The 24,197-nt window shown below is 41.1% G+C and overlaps 1 protein-coding gene across 1 annotated transcript in view; it reads left to right on the top strand.

Moving 5' to 3' along the window:
* Nucleotides 1–6,697: 6,697 nt before the first annotated feature.
* Nucleotides 6,698–24,197, top strand: part of NFYC (nuclear transcription factor Y subunit gamma) — a 62,269-nt gene continuing 44,769 nt past the window's right edge. The window contains exon 1 of the mRNA XM_049774936.1: nt 6,698–6,884. The gene's annotated coding sequence lies outside the window, so the exon portion shown is untranslated. The remainder of the gene's footprint in view (nt 6,885–24,197) is intronic.

The following is a 24,197-nucleotide window of genomic DNA, read 5'->3' as shown; positions in this document are numbered from 1 at the left end:
GCTCTTGGCTTGGGGGCCATATGGGACTCCGGTAAGGCAGATAGATGCCTTACCACTCCGCGCTACTGCTCTGGCTCCCTTCTCAGTGGTTCTTATAAGTGAGAGAAAACATCATTTTATTTTGTTTTTTGCTTTTGAGAGACACCTGACTGCTCAGGCATTACTTCCTGGCTCTTTGCTCAGGAATCACTTCTGGCAGGCTCTAGAGATGGGATGCCAGTATTCGAACCTGGGTTGGCCATGATACAAGGCAAATGCCCTACCCACTGTGCTATCACTCCAGCCCCACATCTCTTTCTTTTTAAACCAGCTTTAATTCCACCAGTTAGAATTTTCTTGATGAAGAGACTATTCTGATCTGCTATATACAGTTAAATTTCTGCACAGGAGAAGCAATCACTTAACATAAAAAAATCTTAACTCAGTTGTGCTTTTGTGATAAGATTTTTGTTTTCTGGGTAAGTTTGTCTTTGTATTGCTCGGTGATAATGTCTCTGATGAGATGATAATGCTCATATTTGCCAAATAGTTACTGAAAAAAAATCAGTTTTATTCTGTCCAGAAAGTTTTGAATTAAGTCGCTTGTTTGTTGTTGTTGTCTATTTGTTTGTTTTTGTAGAAATTATCAGTTGAAAATAGGACTGTTTAGTTTGTGGTCTCCTGGGTAACATCTACTTTGAAGAATGGCTCATGAAGAATTCTGCCTTGCAAAATTCCCTCTCCCCTTCTCTCCCCCCTCTTTTCTCCATCCCATCTGCGGTCACTCATAGGACCTTGTGTGGTACTGGAGATAAAAACGTGTTGTGTGTAAGACAAGTATCTAATCCCCTGTACTATCTCTAGCTCCAATTTGGGGCCTTTTTAAGAAGCAAAGCATATTTGGGTAGTAGATAATTAGGGACAGAGGATTGCTGTGCATGGTGATACTTAATGCCCATAGAGCAGAATTAAAAAGAATATAATATATGTATCACCATTTGGGAAAGGCATCAGACTAGAATTGCCCCTCCTTCTTTGCATTTCTTTAAAATTTAAAAGTGACCCAACCCCCACCCCAAATGTGAGATTATATGAGGTGTTGCGATCAAACTGGGTCAGCAGTGTGTAAGACAAGTGCCATAGTCTTAACTTTTAGTACAGAGCAGACTTTTAGTACAGAGCAATGATTGCCTTATGAATGTTGCTTTTGTTTGTTTTTGTTTTGGGACCACACCCTGCATCACTCAGAAATTGCCCCTGGCAGGCTGGGGGACCTTATGGGATACCAGGTTAGAACCTGGGTCTGTCCTCCTGGGTCCATCCGGGTCTGCTGCATGCAAGGCAAAAGCCGATGAATGTTGCTTTCTTAAAATAGACTTTAATCTCCTTGAAGACAGGAACTGTTTAGAATCCTCATTTACATGTATACAGTTCCTATACTTGTAAATATTTATCTGAATGAAAGTATTCTTAATTCTTATGACTTTGATGATGATTTGATTATTTTCAGAAAATATCCTCTGGGCATTTAAGTAACTAGACTTAAGGTCACTCAACTGAAAAAAGGGAAGGAGTTGAAATCCAAATTCGTGTAGCTGTAAAGACTTGGCTTATTTTCTCCCACTTCTCCACATGGCTGCTCTTTTTCATCGTGTCTTTACATATTCTTGTCAAGTTTTCAAACAATCTGTGCTAACAACCCTGTTTGGACAGTTCTGAGAGCTGAAATGGCTCCCTCTAGAATAGTTTTTCATCTATTGGTCTTAATTTATGCTTTGGAAAATATAATTTCTTTTTAAAGGGAAATGAAAGTTTCATATATTAAATTATATTTCTTTAAAAACTTCATTCATTCATGTATTGAGCAAGCCTTTCAATGCTCAAGTACCTTGGTTCCCTATTCTAATGTTAGCATTGCTCAAGCTGTTTCAGGGACTTCTTTAGGAATTAGCCCCAGAACTTTTCTCGTTTGTTTAAAAAATTTGTCAGCACATTAATTTTTCCACTTTGACTCGGATTTAATATGGGAAGTAGCTAATAGTTGGTGAGAACTAAGTTAGGTGAAGTGGTAACTTTTCACCTGATAACTTTTAGTTTTCTTTGATCTAATTAAAAAATCAGAATCAAAAGAAAATGGGGAACCATGTGGAATGCTGCGATTCAAACCACCATTCATCCTGAATTGGCTGCATGCAAGGCAAACAACCTACCACTGTGCTATCTCTCTGGTCCCTAGTTATTTAAATTTTAAGTGAAAAGGTTTATAAAACTTTTAAAATGTCTAATATTGGAGGATAAGCTCAGTCTCTTCTCATTTACATAAGAAAACATTCTGAAATTAATATAAACCAAACTATAAAAATGCTTGATTCTGGGTGATTTGATTCAAGATGCTCTTTAAAAAATTTTACATCTTTCCAATTTGTATCAGTAGTACTACCTAGACTGCTATACATATCCATTTATCCACTTTGTATATTTTGAGACATACACTATATTTAATATTTAAATCAGTGTCTTTTTTGTCCTTACCCAGCGTAGGAAAAAATTGATGTTCTTATGTGTCTCTGATATTTCTTGGGAGACTCTACCTCTACCCCCACCCCCAGGTTCACATAGTGAATCTAAAGGGATCATTAGGGACACCATCAATAAAATGTGTTGAGGACATAGAAAAGTCCAGTTTCTTTGGTGCTATTTCTACTTTGCTGGGCTAGAATATAGCCTCCAAGATCAGGTATTCCAGGGCAAGACAGCAGTGAGACCCTGACTTAGAACTGTCATGCCGTGGACATATCTCCCACCATAATAGGTCTTTAAAGTCATTCCTCAAGCTCTTCTTGCATTGGATTTTGTGTTTAGAATTTGTCTTTGACTTCTTCATTAATTCTGAAGCTCTTAAGTGCAATATTCCTTCAAGGCCCTGCTATTTGGAACCAAAAGGTAGTTGCTTTATAGATGAGATGTTTATTCTCTGGTTTTACTCAATTTCTGCCTCTCCTTGCTACTTCATTGATTGTGCTTGATTTATCTCTTTGTACTGAGCACTGGGGATGTAAGTTGATTATAAGTAAGACAGTTTCTGCCGTCGAGAATCCACTCTCTGGTAATAGAGGCATGGTAAAAAGTAATTATAGCATGTGATATGTGTTGTGTAAAATATATATATTTAGATATGAATTGAGCAGTTGCCAGATGCCAGGTATTAATGCTTACTATCACTTTTTAGGAAAAATACTTTTTTTTTTACTTTTTTTTTTTTTTTTGGTTTTTGGGCCACACCCGGTGACGCTCAGGGGTTACTCCTGGCTATGCGCTCAGAAATCGCTCCTGGCTTGGGGGGACCATATGGGACACCAGGGGATCGAACCGCGGTCCGTCCTACGCTAGCGCTTGCAAGGCAGACACCTTATCTCTAGCGCCACCTTCCCGGCCCCTGGAAAAATACTTTCTTTAAAAAATTTTTATTTATTTTGAGGGTCAGTGTTGGACTTCTCCTGGCAGTACACCAGAGCTGTTCCAGTGCTCTAGGAACTGACTGTATGTGGTGCCAGAGATTCCAACCAAAGTTGTACCCATGTGGCTGCTTACTGGGCAAATGCCTTACTGCCTGTACTTTCTGGGGCTTGAATGTCACTTTTATCTCTCTTAAGCCTCGACACTCCTGTGAGCTGGTGTTACTTTCACCATTTTATTCTTGAAGACTTGAATCCAGAGAAGGTTAAGTACTGTGACCAAGATCATATAGCTAGTAAGTAGATAGTGATGATTTAAAGTTGATTTTCTGGCTTAATATGCCTTCTTTGAGGGCCCGGAGAGATAGCACAGCGGTGTTTGCCTTGCAAGCAGCCGATCCAGGACTTAAGGTGGTTGGTTTGAATCCCAGTGTCCCATATGGTCCCCCGTGCCTGCCAGGAGCTATTTCTGAGCAGACAGCCAGGAGTAACCCTTGAGCACCGCCAGGTGTGGCCCAAAAACCAAAAACCAAAAAAAAAAAAAAAAATGCCTTTTTTGAAAGCAAAAAAGCTTAGATAATGTATCCATAGTGTTGGTTTTTGCCTCATAGGGATCTGAGTTAATTTTAGGGCTAGATAATCCAATTGTTTGGTACAGAGGGCTGCTCAGATTTAGGATCAGGGAAGGGTAATATTTTAGTAATAAGTGAATGGGTCAATCTGACAAATGGAAATTCCATGATAATTTGAGTTCTTTTCCCTCTCATGACTACTGAGATAACTTTTGAGGAAAATAGAGTTGAACTATTTCTCATTTTGGTTCTGGCCATGGTTCTCAGGGGCTATTCCTTTCTCGGTGCTCAGAGCTTGTTCATGCAGTGCCAGAGATTGAACTCAAGCCTCCTGTATGCAAAGCATGTACTCTACCCTTGAGCTCTCTCTCTGGCTCCTGAAAGTGTTTTTCCTTTTATTTATTTTTTGTTTTGTTTTTGAGCCAGACCCAGTGGTGCTCAAGGATTTCACTTGTCTCTGTGTCCAGGGATCACTTCTGGTGGTTTTTGGGGGACCATAAGCAATGAACTGCAATGGGCTGTGCGCAAGACAAGTACCTTCACCCTGTACTATCTTTCCTGCTCAATGAAGTTTTCTTGCAACCTTCCACGAAAAAAAAAAAGCTTTGCCAAATACCTTCCCATAATATCAAGAGACATTATTGCTTTATTTGGGAACAGCAAAGGCTGGGGACAGAGTGATAGCACAGCAGGTAGGACGTTTGCCTTGCACCCAGCCAACACGGGTTCAATCCCCAGGATCCCATTTAGCAGCCCGAGCCTGCCAGGAATGATTTCTGAGTGCAGAGCTAGGAGTAAGCCCTGACCATTGCTGGGTGTGGACAAGAACAAACAAAGAAAAAGCAAAGGCTGAAATGGGTGGCATTTGTAACAACAACTAGATCCTGAGTGGGATTGCTTTTTTGGTATAAAACTAAGAAAGGTAAGTAGCTGGTTACATCACACACTGCCCTTTATCTATCACTCAGGAGTTACTTTCTATTAGATTGGAGGTAAAAGATCCACATTACCTCCTAATAGCTTTGCTGTTTGCTTATTTGCAGGGCTTGGCAGTGCTTGGAGCACTCTGTAGTAACAGGGATTAATTCCCGGCTCCTACCTGTTGAACTATGCTGCAATTTTGTGAGCCATCTCTGTTCCCAACCTAAGACCTCGAGGAGATAGTTCTCTTTGAAACTGGCCCCTGGTATAAAAGAAGGAATTTAGATCGGATGACTTTAAGACCATTCTTTTTTTTTTTTAAGTGCTTCTTCAGACACTGAGCAACATACTTCATGCATGCTAGTTCACTTAGTTTTTATAGTCGTCTATGATATAGATGGCAATTTCTATATTTTGCACCTATCTCTATATGTGCTTACACATGACTAACCCAGGTTCAATCGCTGGCAACCCATATGGTCCCCCAAGCACTGACAGAAATAATTCCTGCATACAGAGTTGAATAACCCTTGAGCAACTCCAGGTGTGGTCCCAAACCCCAAAACAAACAGGCATATGCTATCACTTGAGCTGCCTCCCCATGCTCTTTTAGATGCCATTTTTTCTTCTTCTTGTTTTGTTTTTAGGCCAGATCTCTCTCACTGTACTCAGGGCTTACTCGTGGCTCTGAGCTTAGGGAATCACTCCTAGCTGGCCTGAGGACCATATATGGTACAGGAAATTCCTGCATGGTCATGTGCAAGGCAAAAATACTATCTGCTATGCTATACTATCTTTTTTATGCTTTTTAGTTTCACCTTTTGTTACTATTAAAGAAACTGCATTTTTTTTGGCATCAGTGGCATCAATTCAGTGTTTTTTAACCTTCTTCCAACTATTGGGCCCTTTTTCTTTTCTTTTCTTTTTTTTTTTTGTTTTTGTTTTTGGGCTACACCTGACCTTGTTTCTTTTCTATGGCCCTCCTGTTTTACTGGTTGAGCCCTTTGTCTTATACTTTGTCTCCCTATTAATGGGATTTTTCACCTGTGGCCCCTTCTTGGCATATCCTGGGGGGAAGGAGGTGTGTCATGGGAATTGGCTGTGCATATGTGTCCCAGTTGAAATAATCCTGGATTAGCCCATCCTGTTTTCTTTTACTTAATGTTAAACAGAAAACTGAAGGTAGTTAAGCACAACTTTCCAACCTTGTGCACGTTGCATCTGGCTGTCACAGGATACTGTAGTAATATTTTACAGTCATCTTTAATGGCCAGTCATATGCAGTTAAATTACCTTAAATTTTTTCAAAGGTGCTATGACAGCCAATTAAAAATCCTTTGGGTGGGGACTGTTAACAACCCTTTCGTGTGATTTTAAGAACAATTCTAAATTCTCAGTCCTGTGTGCCTACGTGTCTCATACACTCAGTCTGTTCTACGTATTTGCAAAGCCTTTCCAAGTGATAAGTTCCCTATAGTTTGGAGCCGATCTGACTGACCCCTGTTCTGCTTCTCAAGGTAACTTTAAAACAGGAAGTGTACAAAGGAGGTAACTGATGACGTGAACAGCCAATCATAGCTTTGTGTTCTTAGCCAATAAAGCAGCTCAGCCAATGGGACCATTCTGGAGGCAAGGTTTGGTGTCAAATAGCATGCTAGATTGAATGCCTTTGACTGTTAAAGTGGAAGGAGGCTGCAGGGCTTCATTGGAGCCTCGGAGTTTTTCACTGAGGCAGGGGTCAGCTGAAAGACAAAGAAAAATGGCGAATAGTTTGCTTGGGGGTGGGGGGACAGCTGTTCGGGTTTTCACTGGAGTGGACAATCCAGACTCAGGTTTCTTCGTCTCCTGCTGCCTTTTGTTTTCTCCGTCCTTTTTTGGGGGGAGGGCTAGGAGTGACTTAAATTCTCCCTGTCCGAGGAGATATAAATAACTACATGTAAAATTAATGCAGTTCCCGGTAAGTTTGATTTTTTGTTTTGCGTTAAAATAATAGAAACTGTTTAGCTTCAGAGAGTGTAGACAAGTTGCACTGTTTCAGAAAATGGCCACTTTACATTCCATGCATACCTTTTGGTGCACCTAGAATACCTTGCTCTGTTTAGATTTTGCATGCCCTTCAATTGGGATATCTTTTCCCGGTTGAATATGAACAAGATCATGAACAAGGTACATGAAGAAGACTAATTATTTTCAGGGGCACATAGAAGCAAAGCACTTTCTCTTTGCACTGGGTAAACTTAACTGTTTTTCAAATTATTTTCCTTTGTTCAAGTGCACTGAAGCTTTCATACAGAATAAGCTGAGTTGTTGTAAGACTTTTTTCTATTTTCATTCACTTTGATGACATCTGTGTTTTCAGAGGTGGAAGCAACACTATTGCTGTTCAAAATTTGTTTGAATATATGATTTGCACTGATGCAGGTTCTAATGGTGAAGGCCCACATGCCAGTGTGAAATTCTCCATAACTTTCTTGTTTTACTTGTCTCTGACTAGTTTCTAACTAAGTACCAATTAGTTCAGTAACAATTCTATTTTTTTAATGCACGTTTGAGCTTAGAATTCTGATTTGAAATACTTACCTACTGTATTGGCAGTGACCAGAACAATTTTTTTCCTCCAGTTTCACGTATTTTTCAAGCATTGGTTTGGTTCTTTAGAATGATGTGAGTAAAATGCTTTTCATTTTCTGTATGAAGTATTTAAAATCTTAATACAGATGCAGCTTGTGAATAGAGAAGAATCTAACATCTTATCTTTTGCCCTTGGTGTTTTTTTTTTTTTTTTTTTTTTAGTGATAGGAAGCTAATGCAGGTTGCTAATAAGTAACCAGCCACATTTCATGAATAGTGAAATTGTTGGTTTCATGTTCTGAGGTCTGTGTTACACAGGATTTTAAAAAGCAATATTTGTTTTCTTTTCATTTGCAAATATGGGATGAAGGTCATTTGAACATTTCTGCATTAGACTCCCAGTCTTCCGTTAGGGAGAAAGAGCAGGCCTGTTAAGAGAAGTTTGGAGGGTGTTGATTTCCTTTCCCCTGCTTCCCCTCCAGTAAAGGATATACCTAAGAGGATCCGCAGAATTTGATTTGAGGCTCTTTGAATTAGAGGGATTTAGCAGTCAAACTTGCTAGATGCAGGCCTCTGTCGTTGCTTGCAAAAGTGACCTTGAAAAACTGCTGAGGAGTTGAGAGATTGAAGGACAAAGTTTATTTATACAGATTTGGACTGAAAAGCTCTATTTAAGAGGAAGAGATTGTACTTCTGATGTTCAAGCTGAGTGTTGGTAGGAATATGTTACAGATTCAAATTAGGAGTTTTCAAGCAATAGACAATAGAGCTGCATTCATTCTCTCTCCCACTCTTCTTCATTCTCTCAACCCAGTAAAATTACAAATCCTTTCAGAATGATAGTGGAGTGAACTAACATTCAGAAGTCCTTGCACACTACCTTGTCTTCTGGTTAAGCTAGAGGATTCTTAGTAAAGAATGGCATTTTCAGGAGTTCAAAGTAATTATATTTGTGAAACTTCTTTAGGGCTATTGGAATGCTTGTAGTGGAGAGTCATAAAGAAAAAGAAGGGTGTGCAAAGCTAAGGGACTGCATTCTAACAGATAATGGTTTTAATTTAAATTTGCTTCTTACAAGTCACTGCTTATTATTTCAGATTTTTTATATGATTTAAAAAAAACAGTTGTGATACTGAATGATTGATTTCCTATTTGCACTGGGAAGAGGATTGGAGCAGGGAGACAGAATATAGATGGGACACTGTAGGAGGCCTAGATAGAACTACATTGAGAGTATTGTAGATTTAGCTTTATGGAAAGATACCTAGTGACTGTTTAGGTACTTAACCTTTGAAGGGTCATGGAATCTGACTGCATGGGAAAATGTACATAGGCATGACTGTTCAGAACTTCTGGTGACCAAGATATTTGCTAATACATGTCACATGGTGTTTATATGCTGACTCCTTTGACACTTTGACTGGATACATAGAAATAAAGAAAACTATTTACCTTCAAGTGCAAACTGTAAAACTGGATGTGAGGGCTTAGGGATAGAGGTGGGGGGGGGAGTGTATGTGGGATCTGAGATTTGTGGGATTTTTTTATTTGTTTGTTTGCTTGCTTGCTTTGTTTTGTTTTGGGGCCACACCCAAGTGGTGCTCCTGGGCGGCTGATGGCTCTTCTCTGGGGACCATGCACACTGCTGGGGAATGAACCTGGCTGCCTACATGCAAAACTTGCTCTCCAACTCATTAAGCTAGCTCTCCTGACCAGGAACTGAGAATTCGACCTTCATTTATTTTGATTGTATTTGAGTGTCCAGAACACTTGAAGTAAGAAGACCTGTGTTCAGATTCCATTGACTGTCAACAGCTTTGTAAGCTTTTGGCAAGTCAGCCATTTAGTGTCCTTACATGTAAAAATGGAACTTAAAAATATCACCTTTTATTGAACTGTGTGTCTCAAATGAGATCATGTATGTTAGAGTGCTTTGCAAATTGTGGAGTGCTACATAAATCTTAGTTGCCATTAATATAGATTATTAGTGGGGAAATTGCTTATGAAGGAAGCCATCAAAAATGTGTTAATATGTTTGCAGAGGACTTTAAACCTCACACATCTTTTAAACTGACTCCATATGCCCTCACCTACATATTGCAATTTGTGCTGATTATGAGCCTATGTGATGCATATTTTTGAGGCCATCAAACTTTCCTTTATTAGCATTCCTACTAAGGAATTTTAACCTCTTTGCCAACAGTTAAGGACTTCTCAAAATTAGATAAGATGGTAATGTTGATGTTTTAAAAATTCTTTTTAGTTTTAAGAATCTCTCAAAATTAAACCTGGGAACCTGTCATGATTGGGCATTGAAATTTGTATATCCTGAAGGTGAGTTGTAATAATGGCATAGGTAGTATGAGAAGGCTATGACATTTGCCTTGCACTTTGCCAACCTGTGCTTGATCCCTGGCATCTCATCTGGTGTCCCAAGCCCACCAGGAGTAATTCATGAGTGCAGAGCCAGGAATAACCCCTGAGTTATGAGGTGTAGCTACCCCTCATAATAATTGTACACTATGTTACCAAGTGGAGTTACATTTTTATTTTGTTCACCAAATATTTGTAAAGTAAACTGGAGTCCTTTTTGTTGTTTGCTTTATGTTTACTTCTGGCTCTGTTCTCAGGGATCAAGCCTAGCAGGGAGTTGGGGGGGAACATGATGTACTGGGGACCAAAACCCAGGTCAGCCACATGCAAAGCAAGCATCTTACCCACTTTTCCATCTCTCCAAATCCTATCTTTATCAATTATTTATTTTATTTTAGTTTTTATTTTGGGTCACACCTGGCAATGGTTGTGTTACTCTTGCACTCAGGAGTCACTTCTGGTGGTGCTCAGGGAACCATGTGGGATGCCAGGGATCAAAACGCATGTTGGTTGTGTGCAAGACAAGCACTTTACACACTGTTCTATTGCTCTAACCCTTTTTTTGCCAAATCTTAACCCAACTGATATGATTCTTTCAATGCACAGAATGGAGGAAGACATTATGCTGACTGATTATGTCCAACAGGAAGTGACTTAATAATACAGGAAGCCAAATAGATCACAAAGCATCCACCCCACCCCAGGAAACAAACAAAAAAAGTACTAAAAATAGATTAGACTGGGCATGAAATGGGTGAGAAATTCCATGGATTTTAATATTTATCTTGGAAACGTATTTTCAAATATTTAACAACTATGAAATTTGCCAGTGTTTATATTTTGATGAGATCTACTTATTTTGCTAAGATGTCTTGCCCCAACACTTACTTGCATATTTCTACTTTGCAAACTAAAACTACTTCCCAGACTCAAACAATTTATGGAAAGGACCAGAGTGATGTACAGCAAGTAGGGTGCTTTCCTTGTCAGCCCTGGGTTAGATTCCCTGGCACCATGTATGTCCCCCCCACTCTGCCAGGAGTAATTCCTGAGCTCAGAGTCAGGAGTAATGCCTGAGCACCACCAGTATGGCCCTAAAATGGAAAAAAAAAAAACCCCAAGGGATCAACCAACCAAACCAAACAAACGAGAAAAAAAAAAGATTTTGCAAAGATAGGGATCAGAGAGATGGTATGTTGGGTAAAGTGCTTGCTTTGCTTATGGGTGACCTGGGTTTGATTCCAGGCACCTCATATGTTTTTCTTGTCCTGGTAGGAGTGATCTCTGAGCACAGAGCTAGGAGTAAGTCCTGAAAAACTGGTGGACATGGCCTTTTTTGAGGGGAGGGGGGAGAGAGAGAGAGAGAGAGAGAGAGAGAGAGAGAGAGAGAGAGAGAGAGAGAGAGAGAGAGAGAGAGAGAGAGAGAAGCTCACACAGGGAAGGTACTTTACTTGCCTTGTATATGGGAAATCTGGCATTCAGACCCCGGCACCCTTTTTGATCCCAGAGCATCATATGGGGTGATTCCTAAGAGCAGAGCCAGGAGTAAGCTGTGAGCATCACATGGTGTGACCCTGCTCCAAAAAGGGTGAGAAAGAAATTTGGGAAAAAATTGAATTCGGTCTCCAAATGAAATTCCAATTCCAGGGGTGTGGGTGTTTGAAAACTCCCATCATGGTTTCTATGGCCTTTCTATTCTTGGTACTAATGAATGCTATTTTTAAGGAAGACTTTTGTAGAGGCTTCTATACCCCCTCAAACATTCTTAGAGCAGATAATTATGTGGTCTTATTTATGAATGAAGCATTCTTGATGTCCCTACTCCCAATAAACAGTACACAGAGTTTGAATACCTCTAAGATAGGTAGGTGGAAGTCAGTAGGGATTAAGTTTAACTTTCCTTTTTATAAAATGGGGAAGTTGAGGTTCACAGAGGTTAGGAGGTGCTTCTTTGAGACTTCATACACCTGGCAGTACTCAGGGCTTCTTTATTCTTCCTTTAGGTACATCTCTAGGAGTTTGCTATTGAACATGGGGGGAACTAAGAGAAAGTAGAAGAGGTTCAAGTCTTCACTTCGAGTCTGCTGGTTAGACCATCTACTGTGACACAGACTGGTCTCTCTCTCTCTCTCTCTCTCTCTCTCTCTCTCTCTCTCTCTCTCTCTCTCTCTCTCTCTCTCTCTCTCTCTCTCTTTCTCTCTCTCTCCCTCCCTCCCTCTCTCCCTCTCTCCTTCTTTCCCCCTTTCCCCCTCTCCCTCCCTCTCCTGGCTGAGCTGTCTCTGAGAGTGGGATTTCTTTTATGCATTACAACAAAGTAGACTAAAGTATTGGACCCCAACACCTAATTTCGGTTTTCAATTTTTCTTTCTTTTTTCTATTTTTTGATTTTTTTTTTTTGTTAATTCACTTCAGGAATAAGTTAATTCTCAAATAAGTTTGGGCCTGGTTCTTTAACCTTAAGCCAATCTATATTTAATAAATAGATTCCCATATCATTTTAAGTATCTGATAAGACTGAAATAGAAATCATTGTCTAAACACTCCCAAGAAAATATTTCAACTATGCCAGCATCTGTGTGTGTTTGAGCAGTAGCAGTTTTGATTTGTTTTTGTTTGTTTCTTTCTGTTTTGGGCTATACCCAGTAGTACTCAGGGGTTATTCCTGGTTCTGCACTCAGAAATTACTCCTGGCAGGGTTGGGACAATATGAGAACCCCGGCCAGCTGCGTGCAAGACAAACATTCTACCTTCTATGCCACGTCTCCACCCCCTAGAAGTTTTGATCTTTTTCATTTGTTTCTATTTTGGTTACACATAGCAGTGCTTAGGGGTTATTCTTGGTTGTGGATTCAGGAATCACTTCTGGCAGGTTCAGGGAGGACCATACAGGATTACAGGGATCAAACCCGGCCACATGCAAACACCCTACCCACTGTACTATAGCTCTGGCCCCAACGGTTTGGATTTTTATTATATTACATGCTCTTTGAGAGACCATAAACTCCTTGAAAATTTTTTTTCCTGGGGTGGTTGGAGCTAGAGAGTTGCAGTATAATGTACTGGCCTTGATACAGCTGATCTAGGTTAGATCCCAACATCCTAGATGGTACCCTGAACATTGCCAGGAGTGACCTCTGAGCACAGAGCAAGGAATAAGCTCTGAGCACTTCTGGGTTTAGTTCAGAAACAGAAATTCCCTCAGTTAGGTTTTTGAGGCCACATCCAGTGGTGCTCAGTCTTACTCCTGGTTTTGTGCTAAGGGGTCAGTCCTGGTGAGGCCCAGGGCACTGTAATGCTGGGGATCAAACCTAGGTTGGCCACATGCAAGACAAATACCATAAGTCATATACAGTTTATAGTTTTCAAAAACATTTTAATGATTAACTTTGTTTTATCAATAAAATCAATATGAAAAAAAGAAAAATAAATTGTATTTGGGCCACATCCAGCAGTGCTCAGGAGTTACTCCTGGCTTTGCACTTTGGAATTACTGCTGGCAGGCTCAGGGGACCATATGGGATGCCAGGGATTGAACCTGGGTTGGCCATATGCAAAGCAAATGCTCAACCCACTTTGCTATTGCTCCAACCCAGAAAAAATTTACTTCTTTTACTGATTGCCAATCCATTTTGTTTGTTTGTTTGTTTGGGTCACACCCAGCATCGTTCAGGGGTTACTCCTGTCTCTGTGCTCAGAAATTGCTCCTGGCAGGCTTAGGGAACCATATGGGATGCCGGATTCGAACCACCGACATTCTGCATGCAAGGCAAACACCTTATATGCATGCTATTTCTCCAGCCCCGCCAATCCATTTTTTGTCTATAGGAATCAAACCCATGTAGAACATGCCAATACTTCAAGTCACCTCTAAGTCTGATTGAATTTTCTACCTGTTTTTATCTATTTGAGCAAAACTGTTCTTGAGAGATTAAGAGCTTGACAGCTGCAACTTATATAATAATACTTAAGATTTGGGGTACACTGGCTGAACCCAGAGTGACAGCTGGATATTATCTACCTCAAGTGTATATTGCCCAGAGGTTGATTTTCGTTTTTTTTTTTTTTTTTGTGGTTTTTGGGTCACACCCGGCAGTGCTCAGGGGTTACTCCTGGCTGTCTGCTCAGAAATTGCTCCTGGCAGGCACGGGGGAGCCGGGATTCGAACCGATGACCTTCTGCATGAAAGGCAAACGCCTTACCTCCATGCTATCTTTCCGGCCCTTGATTTTCTTTTTAATCTGTTATTTCTGATGCCTTTTTGGGGGTAGTCCTTAAGGACTTGGTTAGATTCTGTTTGTATTGTCACCCATATTTTCCTATATTCTCACCTTGACATCTTTTTTTTTTTTTTTTGTATATTTTTAGCTCTACCTGTCAGTGCTCAGGCTTTATAATCTTGGCTCTCTACTCAGGGATCACTCCTGACAAACTTGGGGAAACCATATAGGATGCCAGGGATTGAACTGAGGTCTGCTTCGTTCAAGGCAAACTCCCTCTCTCCAGCTCCTCCCCTTGGAATCTTAAAGTCTGACTCCACTAATCAATAATTTAGAAAACATTTTTTTCTAATTACAGTATTTACTATAAAGTAAATTATAATTCTGCAACCTGCACTGAAAAAGAGCCGTTGAAGAAGAATAAAGGCAATTTCTGTTGTAAAGGAAGAACTAATGAAAAGAAAAACCACCTAGTAAATATTTAACTTTAAAGTGGCATAACATTGCTTATGACCTTGTGTTCCTTAGTTCAAAGGAAGAAAGATGAAAATAACCACAGCAAACAGTGCTGATTCACTTTTTTTTCTTGGAAGTACTATCAGTTTGGTCTCTTTCCATAGTTTTATAATTACATAGAAAAATACACAGATACAATAATTTTTCTTCTTTTTGTGTGTGGGGTTATTGCCTCCCAGGTACTTCTCAGTATGCCTGAGGGCCCTTCTGGTAATTCTTGGCCAACTATGCTGAAGGTTCAAAGCAAGGGCCTGAAGATACAGCACCACTTGAGCCCAGCAGTTCCGGGGATTACCCAGGCCACCTGGGTGGTACTTAAGGGGCATCTAGGGATGCATCTGGCAATGCTCTATGAATCATGTGGTGCCAGAATTGAACTGAGCTTTAGCTGCATACAAGTGCCTTAACCCCTGTACTGTCTCTCAGGAACATTGTTCAGCTTGGATTTTGCGCCACAGTAGGCAGAGCACAGGAACTACTCCTGACTTCATGCTCTGGAATCTTCTAGTGGTACTTGTGACCGTGTGGTACTGGGGTACAACCTGGCCATTTGAATGCACTCAGCTGATTGGCCCAAAAATGAAAAAAAAATAACACAACCAAAAATGTGTGTGTGTACTATACCATTTGTGCTTGGGTCTTACTCCTGGCTCTGTGTACAGGGATCACACCTGGTAGGACTTGGGACTACATGGGGTGCCAGGGATCAAATCTTGGTTAGGTGTATGCAAGGCAACCACCTTATTGTTTATACTATTTTTTCCAGGCCTTTACAAGTGTTTTATGTCTACTGCAAGTTATATTCTGTGACACTGAAATAATTTTTCTTTCCTCCCTCTTCCCCCACAGCGGTGTTTAGGCCTAAGGACCCCTCCTGGTTTTCTTTTCTCCCTCTTCCCCTACAGCGGTGTTTACGTCTAGGGACCCCTCCTGGAAAGGCTGCCAAAGATGAAGTGATTGAAATCTGCAGTGCTGGGTTTTGTCTGGACCAGGAACTATGTGGTGCTGGGTATTAGGGATCAAATTCTGGTCAACTGTGTGCAAGACTTTTGCCTTCATCCTTGTACTAACTCTCCCAGTACTCTTTTATTTTCTCTTTATTTATTTATTTTTTTGTTTTTGGGTCACACCCGGCAGTGTTCAGGGGTTACTTCTGGCTCTATGCTCAGAAATCGCTCCAGGCAGGCTCGGGGGACCATAGGAGATGCTGGAATTCAAACCAATGACCTTCTGCATGAAAGGCAAACGCCTTACCTCCATGCTATCTCTCCAGCCCCTATTTTCTCTTTATTTTACCTAAGTCATTCTTAGGATTCATTCTTAGGATCTGAGAAGATCCTAAAGTTGGACTGTTTAATTCTTTCTAAAATTCATCATGCATTCCTGTCTTAAAAAAAGTATACAGACAAAATTTTATGTTTTTTTTTTTGGTTTTTGGGCCACACCCAGTGGTGCTCAGGGGTTACTCCTGGTTCTGCATTCAGAAGTTACTCCTGGTAGGCCGGAGGATGATATGGGATGCTGGGGATTGAACCTTGGTTGACCACTTGTAAAACAAATGCCCTACCCACTGTGAATTGCTCCGGCTCCATATAGACAAAATTTTACTTCAGGATCTAACACATTGGAATGGAAGACTGGTGGTTTAGATTAAATATATCAAATTGTTATGGAATGTACAAACAAAAGGACACAATTAAAAGAAGAAACCTGGGTAAGAGAGATAGTAAGGGGTTAAGGGACTTGGCTGTATGTAACTCTGGCACATGAGTGATGCCAGGAATGACCTTCAAGCACAGAATCAGGAATAGCAACTGGGGCCGGAGAGATAGCATGGAGGTAGGGCATTTGCCTTGCATGCAGAAGGTTGGTGATTTGAGTCCCGGCATCCCATATGGTCCCCCGAGCCTGCCAGGAGTGATTTCTGAGCGTAGAGCCAGGAGTAACCCGAGCGCTGCCAGGTGTGACCCAAAATAGCATTTAACACTGCAAGGTGTGGCCCACCTTCCCTCATTACTCCACCAAAAAAGAGAAGAGACCTTTTTCAGAAGAGTGAAGGAAAGTTTAGGAATAATGGAAGCAGCTTAACTAGACATTGTACTCAGAAGTAGGGACAGTGATTTTTCAGGTCTGGTGGATGGGGAATACATAATGATTCAAAATGTCTAGTATGGCTGAGGAAAATAGTTAGTGATCCATACTGCTAAGCGTTTAAGAATAAGTGTTGACTGGAGATAGTACATCTTGCCTCATATCAGGTATAAGCCTTGAGCCCTGTTGGACCCAAAACAACAACAACAAAAAAGTAAAGATACTGTCTAAAGTTAGTTGGTTAGGTGATAGAGGTACTTGACTGCCATGGTTTCTGCTCTACATTATTGAAAGATAGACCCCCTCTGCCCTGCTCCAAGGATAGGTTTTTATTAATGGGTTGATGTGGCATTATCAGGGCTGTTCTTTTTTTTGGCTATACCTGGAGGTGCTTAGGGGTTATTACTCCTGTAACCTGTGCTCAGAAATCACTCTTGGCAGTTTTGGGGAGACCATATGGGATGCTGGGGGATTAAACCCGAGTAGGCTGCATGCAAGGTGAACACCCTATCTGCTGTGCTATTGCTCTGGCCCCAGGGCTGTTCTTATATAAGATTAAATATTAGACTGGGGTCAAAGTGATAGTACTGTGGGGAGGATGCTTATTTTGCAGACTGCCAACCTGGGTTCATTCCCCAGCATCCCATATGGTTCCTGAACCTGGAAGGAGTAATTTCTGAGCACTGAGCACAGAGCCAGGAGAAACACCTGAGCATCGCCTGGTGTGGCCCCCTAAAACAAAACAAAACAAAACAAAAATTTTTAGTTATTTTTATATCAAAAGGGATAGAATTTGAATAAAGTATACTAGAAACAAAATAGTGAATCCATATATTAGTTCACAGACCTTGCAGGATTAGTATGAAGGTTTAAAAAACAGTAATTTAAAGGAAAAGTACCTAAACATGATGGGAAGGAAAAGGAATAAGCATTAAGTTGGTATTAGTCATTTTATCTACTATTTTTTTTCTTTAATTGTCAAGGAAGGAGATCCTAAATATAGATAGTGGAAGTTTTAAAAGAGTTCAGGAGATGGACACCGATGAAGTAGTGTCTAGGCAGGCTGTAAGATTTTAAGCCTGGGTGGCTGGAGAGTAATAACAGAAGGTTAGAGTAGTAGGTTTCAGCATGAGGAAGATAGAAGTTTGAGTTCTGGATACCTTTTTACTTGGAGATATACAGCAAGTAGCTATCCTTGTAGGACTGGAGCTTTAAATAACTATCAGAGCTGGTCATTTTTTCATTTAGAATTTTTTTGTTTTGTTTGTTTTTGGGTCACTCCTGGCTGTGTTCAGTGCTTACTCCTAGCTCTACACTCAGGGATCACTCCTGGTGATGCTCAGGGACCATCTGGGATGCCAGAGGACAAACCTAAATCAGCACATACAAGGCAAACATCCTAGCTGCTATACTGCCGCTCTGGTCCCTTAATTTAGAATTTAAGTTCATAGAATTATAACTGAATTTGAGCAGTGAATTGGAGAGAATCAAGGGAGAGAATGGACAGAAGTGCTATAAGCTTACAACTTCATGTCAAAGATGGAAACAAAAAAGTTGAGACATAAAAATGAACATTGTAGAGTCCCTTTTTAAAAATTATTATTATTATTATTATTATTATTTGGTTTTTGGGTCACACCTGACGGCGCTTAGGGGCCACTTGTAGCTCTGTGTTCAGAAATTGCCCCTGGCAGGCTTGGGGTAGTTTAACACCATGGTTTACCAAGTTTTTTATAAGGCAGTTGTTTCAGGCTTTAAATCTTAGAATACCAGTCCCACCATCAACATGACCTTCCCTTTACTAGTGTCTCTTCCCTTTACCGTGTTTCCCACCTACCCACCGCAATAGCCTGCCCCTTTGCAGACATGAACAAATTTACGTAATGCTACTTGTTACTACATCAAGGCAAATGAACTCAAAACCTAGGTAATTAAAAGCCAATTTGTGATGATCATATCTCACAATGGTGTTACCAAAGCCATTGAGGATTTACTGGGCTGGTTGGTGCTAGTTGAGCCTTCTCTGTTACTCCGTTCACGCTCATTGAGCTTGGTGTTCTACTGTGCCACTTCCCATCAGATTTGCTGTGATCCTGCTGGACTAACTGTACTATGAAATTTGTATGTGGCCATGTGCTCCAAGAGCTATGAAATGAACTGATTTGGTGGCTTGACAGTTTGATGAGGTTTCATTGTGGAGCTGGTCGTTTCTTTTTTTTTGGGAGGGGAGTTTATGCTCGGCAGCGCTCAGGGGTTACTCCTGGCTCTACACTCAGAAATTGCCCCCAGCAGGCTAGGGGGACCATACGGGATGCCGGGATTCAAACCACTGTCCTTCTGCATGCAAGGCAAACGCCCTACCACTGTACTATCTCTCTGGTCCCCACATGTCATTTTTTAATGTTTAATTAAAAATAGAAGGGCTGGAGTGATAGCATAGCGGTAGGACTTTTGCTGTGTACACGGCTGACCCAGGACTGACCTGGTTCGATCCCTGGCACCCCATATGGTCCTCTGAGCCTGCCAGGAGCGATTTCTGAACCTAGAGCCAGGAGCCCTTGAGCACTGTTGATACCATGCATTTGTTAGACTCTGTTTCAATATCTAGCCCCTCATGTTCTGCCCCCCAGTCTTTAGCTTCATCAGGAGTGATCCTGAGCTCAGAGCCAGGAGTAAGTTCTGAGCACAGCAGGATATAGCTCCAACCCAAAAATCAAATAAAAGTCAACTCCAAAAAAACCCAAAAAACTTTAAGCATCATGCATGTGATCTTGATAAATGGTTATGTTAGACTGAATGAGGGCCTCAGTATCAGCTCATTGGTTAAATGTTTTAAAATCTGATACTAACATTTTCTATTGTCTTTGATATGGAAAAGGTTAGAAATACTGCTCTGGGACCTGGTGACTTTCATATGTTCTAAAAATGACAACTATTTCCTTGAAACTACAGTATCCAGTATTTCCTTGAGATTATACTTTTTTGTTTAAACTTTGAATGTACACATCTCTATCTAGTATAGGCTAGAGTTTTTCTGAGTTCTACTTTGTCAAGTCTCAAATAGTATTCTGCATAAGGCAACGATAAATAACATGTAAAAATTTGGCAGTATTTTGCTTAGCATGTAATTTATAGCCACCTGGATGATCATTGTAACGCAAGCAGTATATGCAGTAAGTCACCAGGAATAGGATATCTTCTATAAGGCACCTGTATTTCATTTCTAGGCAAGGTATAGTATTCTATTTAATCTAGAATAAAGTCAGGGACTTTAGTCAAAGAGCTGGGCTCTGTGCCTTGAGATTCAGAATTCTATTTCTGGCAATGCACGAGAAACTCTGGGTGTAGCCCTAGTAGCTCTGAACATTTCCAGGCCTGTGCATTGAATAATCAAGTGACCCTCCTTCCCCCTGGACTCCTGAATACAAGAAGCCCTTCCTTCCCCTACATCTCTGACTCAAGAAGCTTTTCATTAGAGAAATAGTGGTAAATTTCCAGAGATCTGGTTATCTGGTTATTTATTTCCCAAGCCTCATTATCATTGTCCTGGTAATTAATTGGCCAAATGATTATTCAGCTACCCCTAATCATAGTTGAGCAACATTATAGTATGTGATGCTTGTACACAACACAGGACTTCATAGTTAGTGACGTATTTATTATTCTTACTACTGCTATTATTATTATGTACTAGTTTTCAGTGACAACTAGCTGTTGTCTGGCACCAAGGCTGCAGGCCTTGCTCACTTTTTTTTTTTTTTTTGTATTTTGGGCCACACCCGTTTGATGCTCAGGGGTTACTCCTGGCTATGTGCTCAGAAATCGCCCCTGGCTTGGGAGGACCATATGGGACGGGAGCATGGTTGCAATCTTTCCTTGGCTAGTGCTTGCAAGGCAGACACCTTACCTCTAGGGCCACCTCGCCGGCCCCTAAATTTATTGATTTATTTTTGTTTTGGGGGGCCACACCTGGTGGCCTCCTGGCTATGGGATGCCGTGGGGATCGAACCCAGGTCTGTCTTAGGCTAGGTGGGCCAGGCAGACGCCTTACCGCTCCGGCCCCCCTTGCTCACTTTTTATGCTCAGGGGTTACTCTTAGCAGGACACTGGGGCCCATATGCAGTGCCAGGAATCCACTGGCTACATGTATGCAAGAAACTTAACCCTGTACTGTCTTTCCGACTTAAATTTTTCTTCCGTAATTCTGCAGCTGTGGAAACATTTCTGACAAGGGGCCTAGGCTAAAGCAATTTCTCTGAACTATAGTAAAAATGTAGAGTGACTTTCTACCTCATAAAGTGAACTTTATCTTATAGACCAATTCATTTTCAATCTTCGTTGTTGACTAGATAACCCCAAGTCCCAGTACTTGTATATGTAGTACTTGGAAGTGCAGCTTTCACAAATTTGAAAACTATTCTTGCCTAAGCATGCTACTCTGAAATGTATTTAAAAAACAAACCTATCATCTTGACATCTTGAAGTGCTCTTTCTAGGAGAATCATCAGGAAAACTCAAGATAAATAGCTTGAAAAATTACGTTCCAGGTTGAAAAGTCAAATTGGTTCTTTATTCTGAAAGGAAAGGGAACATGTAGTAAAAGTACACAGAACTGAGACTCACTTGCCAGTGACCTATGGATGGGCAAGTCCCTCCATCCAGATAAAGTATCTTTACTGTTTGTGGTGAAAACCAAATGAGGTAAAGAGTGTGAGCAGGCACAAATGTAAGTGATTAGCATAACCATCTCAAAGTCTTTGTACTCTTTGAAGTGCTCTTTGCTTCCTTAGTCCTTGACAGTTTGACACTTGGCCCTTGTGGGAAATTTAGGGCTTAGTCAGTTTGGAGGGTTTTGTTTCTTATTATTTTTATCTACCCACTCTATCTCCCTCCCTCCCTTTCTTCATCTCTCCCTCTCTCCATATCAGTGCTAAAAGACACTAAGCAGAAGGTAAAATGTGTCTGTGGATCAGCAGAATCCATGCAGCCTAATCAGTAGTCAAACTCATACTGACATCCTTAGAACATTCTCCAAGTTTTGAGAATTCTCTGTCCTTCACCATTATTTTCCAGATGGATGCTGGTGAGCGCAGTCTTCATTGTTTTCAGTGGAGTCTGATTAGATAATTTTTGACTTTTTAAGATATGTGGGCCTCCCCAGTAGTTGGGGAGGGAGGCTACTTTCAGTGGTGTTTATATGAACCTGGTGGCTTGATGCTCAGACCCAGTGGTGCAATACAGCAGTACTAGAGGCCTTTCGGGAAACCCAGAGATGCTTGGGAGCCACCGTGGTTGTGTCCAGTGGTGGTTGTGCTGGGGATAAGATCTCATGCCTCAAATTTTACTTATATCACTTTGATCTACTGTCAACCTTATACTACATTTTCTGAAGCACAGTAAATGTAGCTCCATTTTTTTTTTTTCTCAGAAGAAAATTTGTATACTGCAGGCAGATTATTACTGTCAAGCACAGGTCCTTAAGAGGTTTCCCTTTATGTACATGTCAGATAATCCAGAGAGGCCAAAAATACTAGGGAGGTGGGGGGGCTGTCCTTAAAAAAATTAACTGAGACGCTTATGTTCATTGAATAGTTGTGTGTTGACTTTCCACGCTGTGCAAGGCATATTTCCCTTGAGGGAAGTGCTAGAAATAAAGACAGTTACATAAGAACTGGGAGAAAGTAGGAGCATGAAAATTTTAGACTTAAATAATTAGCTGGGGCTGGAACAATAGATAGTACTGTGGGTTGTGGTGCATCTGCCTTGCATGTGACCAACCTGGATTTGATCCCTAGCTTCCCATATGGTCCTCCAAGAGTGATTCCTGAGCTCAGAGCCAGGAATAAGCCCTAACTGCTGTTGAATGTGGCCCACCCCTCACCCCCAATCTTTAACCGACGATAGATCTCAGCTATAGAGCATCACACGAACAATTGAAAGAAAGTGAATTTTCTAATAGTAGGACTCAATTTTATTATGTGCCAGAAATATATTCTGGAAGAGATGAAAAATTCTGTGGTCAGGCCTTGGACATAATATGGAGCACATCCCTAATAATGTGCATGTCCTTGGTTCAGCTCCTGGCACCTCATGGTTCCCTAAGCAGTCAATCTGGATATCAGATGCCTCTGAGACTCCTGAGGACCAGTGATCTCTGAGTACTGCTGGCTGCCTGCTAGGAGTAGCCCTGGAAAATCAGACACTGCCAGGTGTGACCCTTATAAAACCAAAGTAAGGGGTCAGAGAGAGTACATGGGTAGGCCGCTTGCCTTGCATGTAACTATTCAATCCCTAGCACTGTGTATGGTTCCCTGAACACTGCTGTGAGTGATCCTTGAGCCAGGAGTAAACACTGAACTCTGCTGAGTGTGGCTCCAATATAAACAACTTACCCCCAAAAATAACAAAGAAAGACCAAACACTTAATGGCTACTGACAGGATGTATATTTAGCTTCATTTCTTGAAATATTGGCAGCCATAGGATGAAGGGATAGGATACGGTTAAGGTACTTCAGTACCCAGTATCGAGTACGGTTCCCTGAGTATTGCCAGGAGTTATCCTGGGTGCTGCCAGGTGTAGTACAAAAGCAAAAAACAAAATTGGGGCTGGAGAGATAGAACAGCAGATAGAGCACTTGTGCATGCAACCAGTCCTGGTTTAATTCCCATACCCTCACACCCTAGGAGTGATCCCTGAGTGTAGAGCCAAGCCTACAGCATAGTGGGATGTGGTCCTAAAATTAAAAAATACAGCATTTAAATTTAAAAATTATGATAGCGTATGGGGGTTATTCTCCACTCTGTGCTTGGGATTGTTCCCATCATGTATATAGGTTTTGAGGTTCAAACCCAGGTATCTTGCATGCAAAGCATGTGCTTCACTCTGAGCTATTGCTCTACCTCCATAATTTATTATGGTACAGTTATATTGTAAAAGCCAGGTTCTATTTTTTGTTTGTGTATGCAACTATAATTTTTAATTTTTTTGCTTGTATTTCTTTTTAACATGAGATAAAACCCAGTGCCTGCCTTATACAAGGCAAATGCTCTATTGCTGAGCCAAATCCCTAGCCCAAGAGCCAGCTTCCTAACAAGTGCTGTTATTAAAATTATTCTGTTACTAGGCCAGAGAGATGGTTCACAGGAATAGAGTGCATGCCTTGATGCATAACCCTCTTTCCTCCCCTGGTTCCACAGCCAAAAACTACTTCTGAACACCTAGCCAAGAGTATACTCTGAGCACTGCTGGGTGTGGCCCCAAGTCTGTATTATATATAGAAGATTAAAAGTTGGGGCCGGGCGGTGGCGCTAGAGGTAAGGTGCCTGCTTTGCCTGCGCTAGCCTTGGACGGACCGCGGTTCGATCCCCCAGTGTCCCATATGGTCCCCCAAGCCAGGAGCAACTTCTGAGCGCATAGCCAGGAGTAACCCCTGAGCGTTACCGGGTGTGGCCCAAAAACCAAAAAAAAAAAAAAGATTAAAAGTTGGTTTCAGTTCCTGAG

The sequence above is a fragment of the Suncus etruscus genome, chromosome 6 (genome assembly GCF_024139225.1).
Source record: "Suncus etruscus isolate mSunEtr1 chromosome 6, mSunEtr1.pri.cur, whole genome shotgun sequence".
In the NCBI taxonomy this organism is placed as follows: Eukaryota; Metazoa; Chordata; class Mammalia; order Eulipotyphla; family Soricidae; genus Suncus; species Suncus etruscus.
Note: the sequence above shows the minus strand (reverse complement) of the source record. Positions and strands in the feature narration are given on the sequence as shown.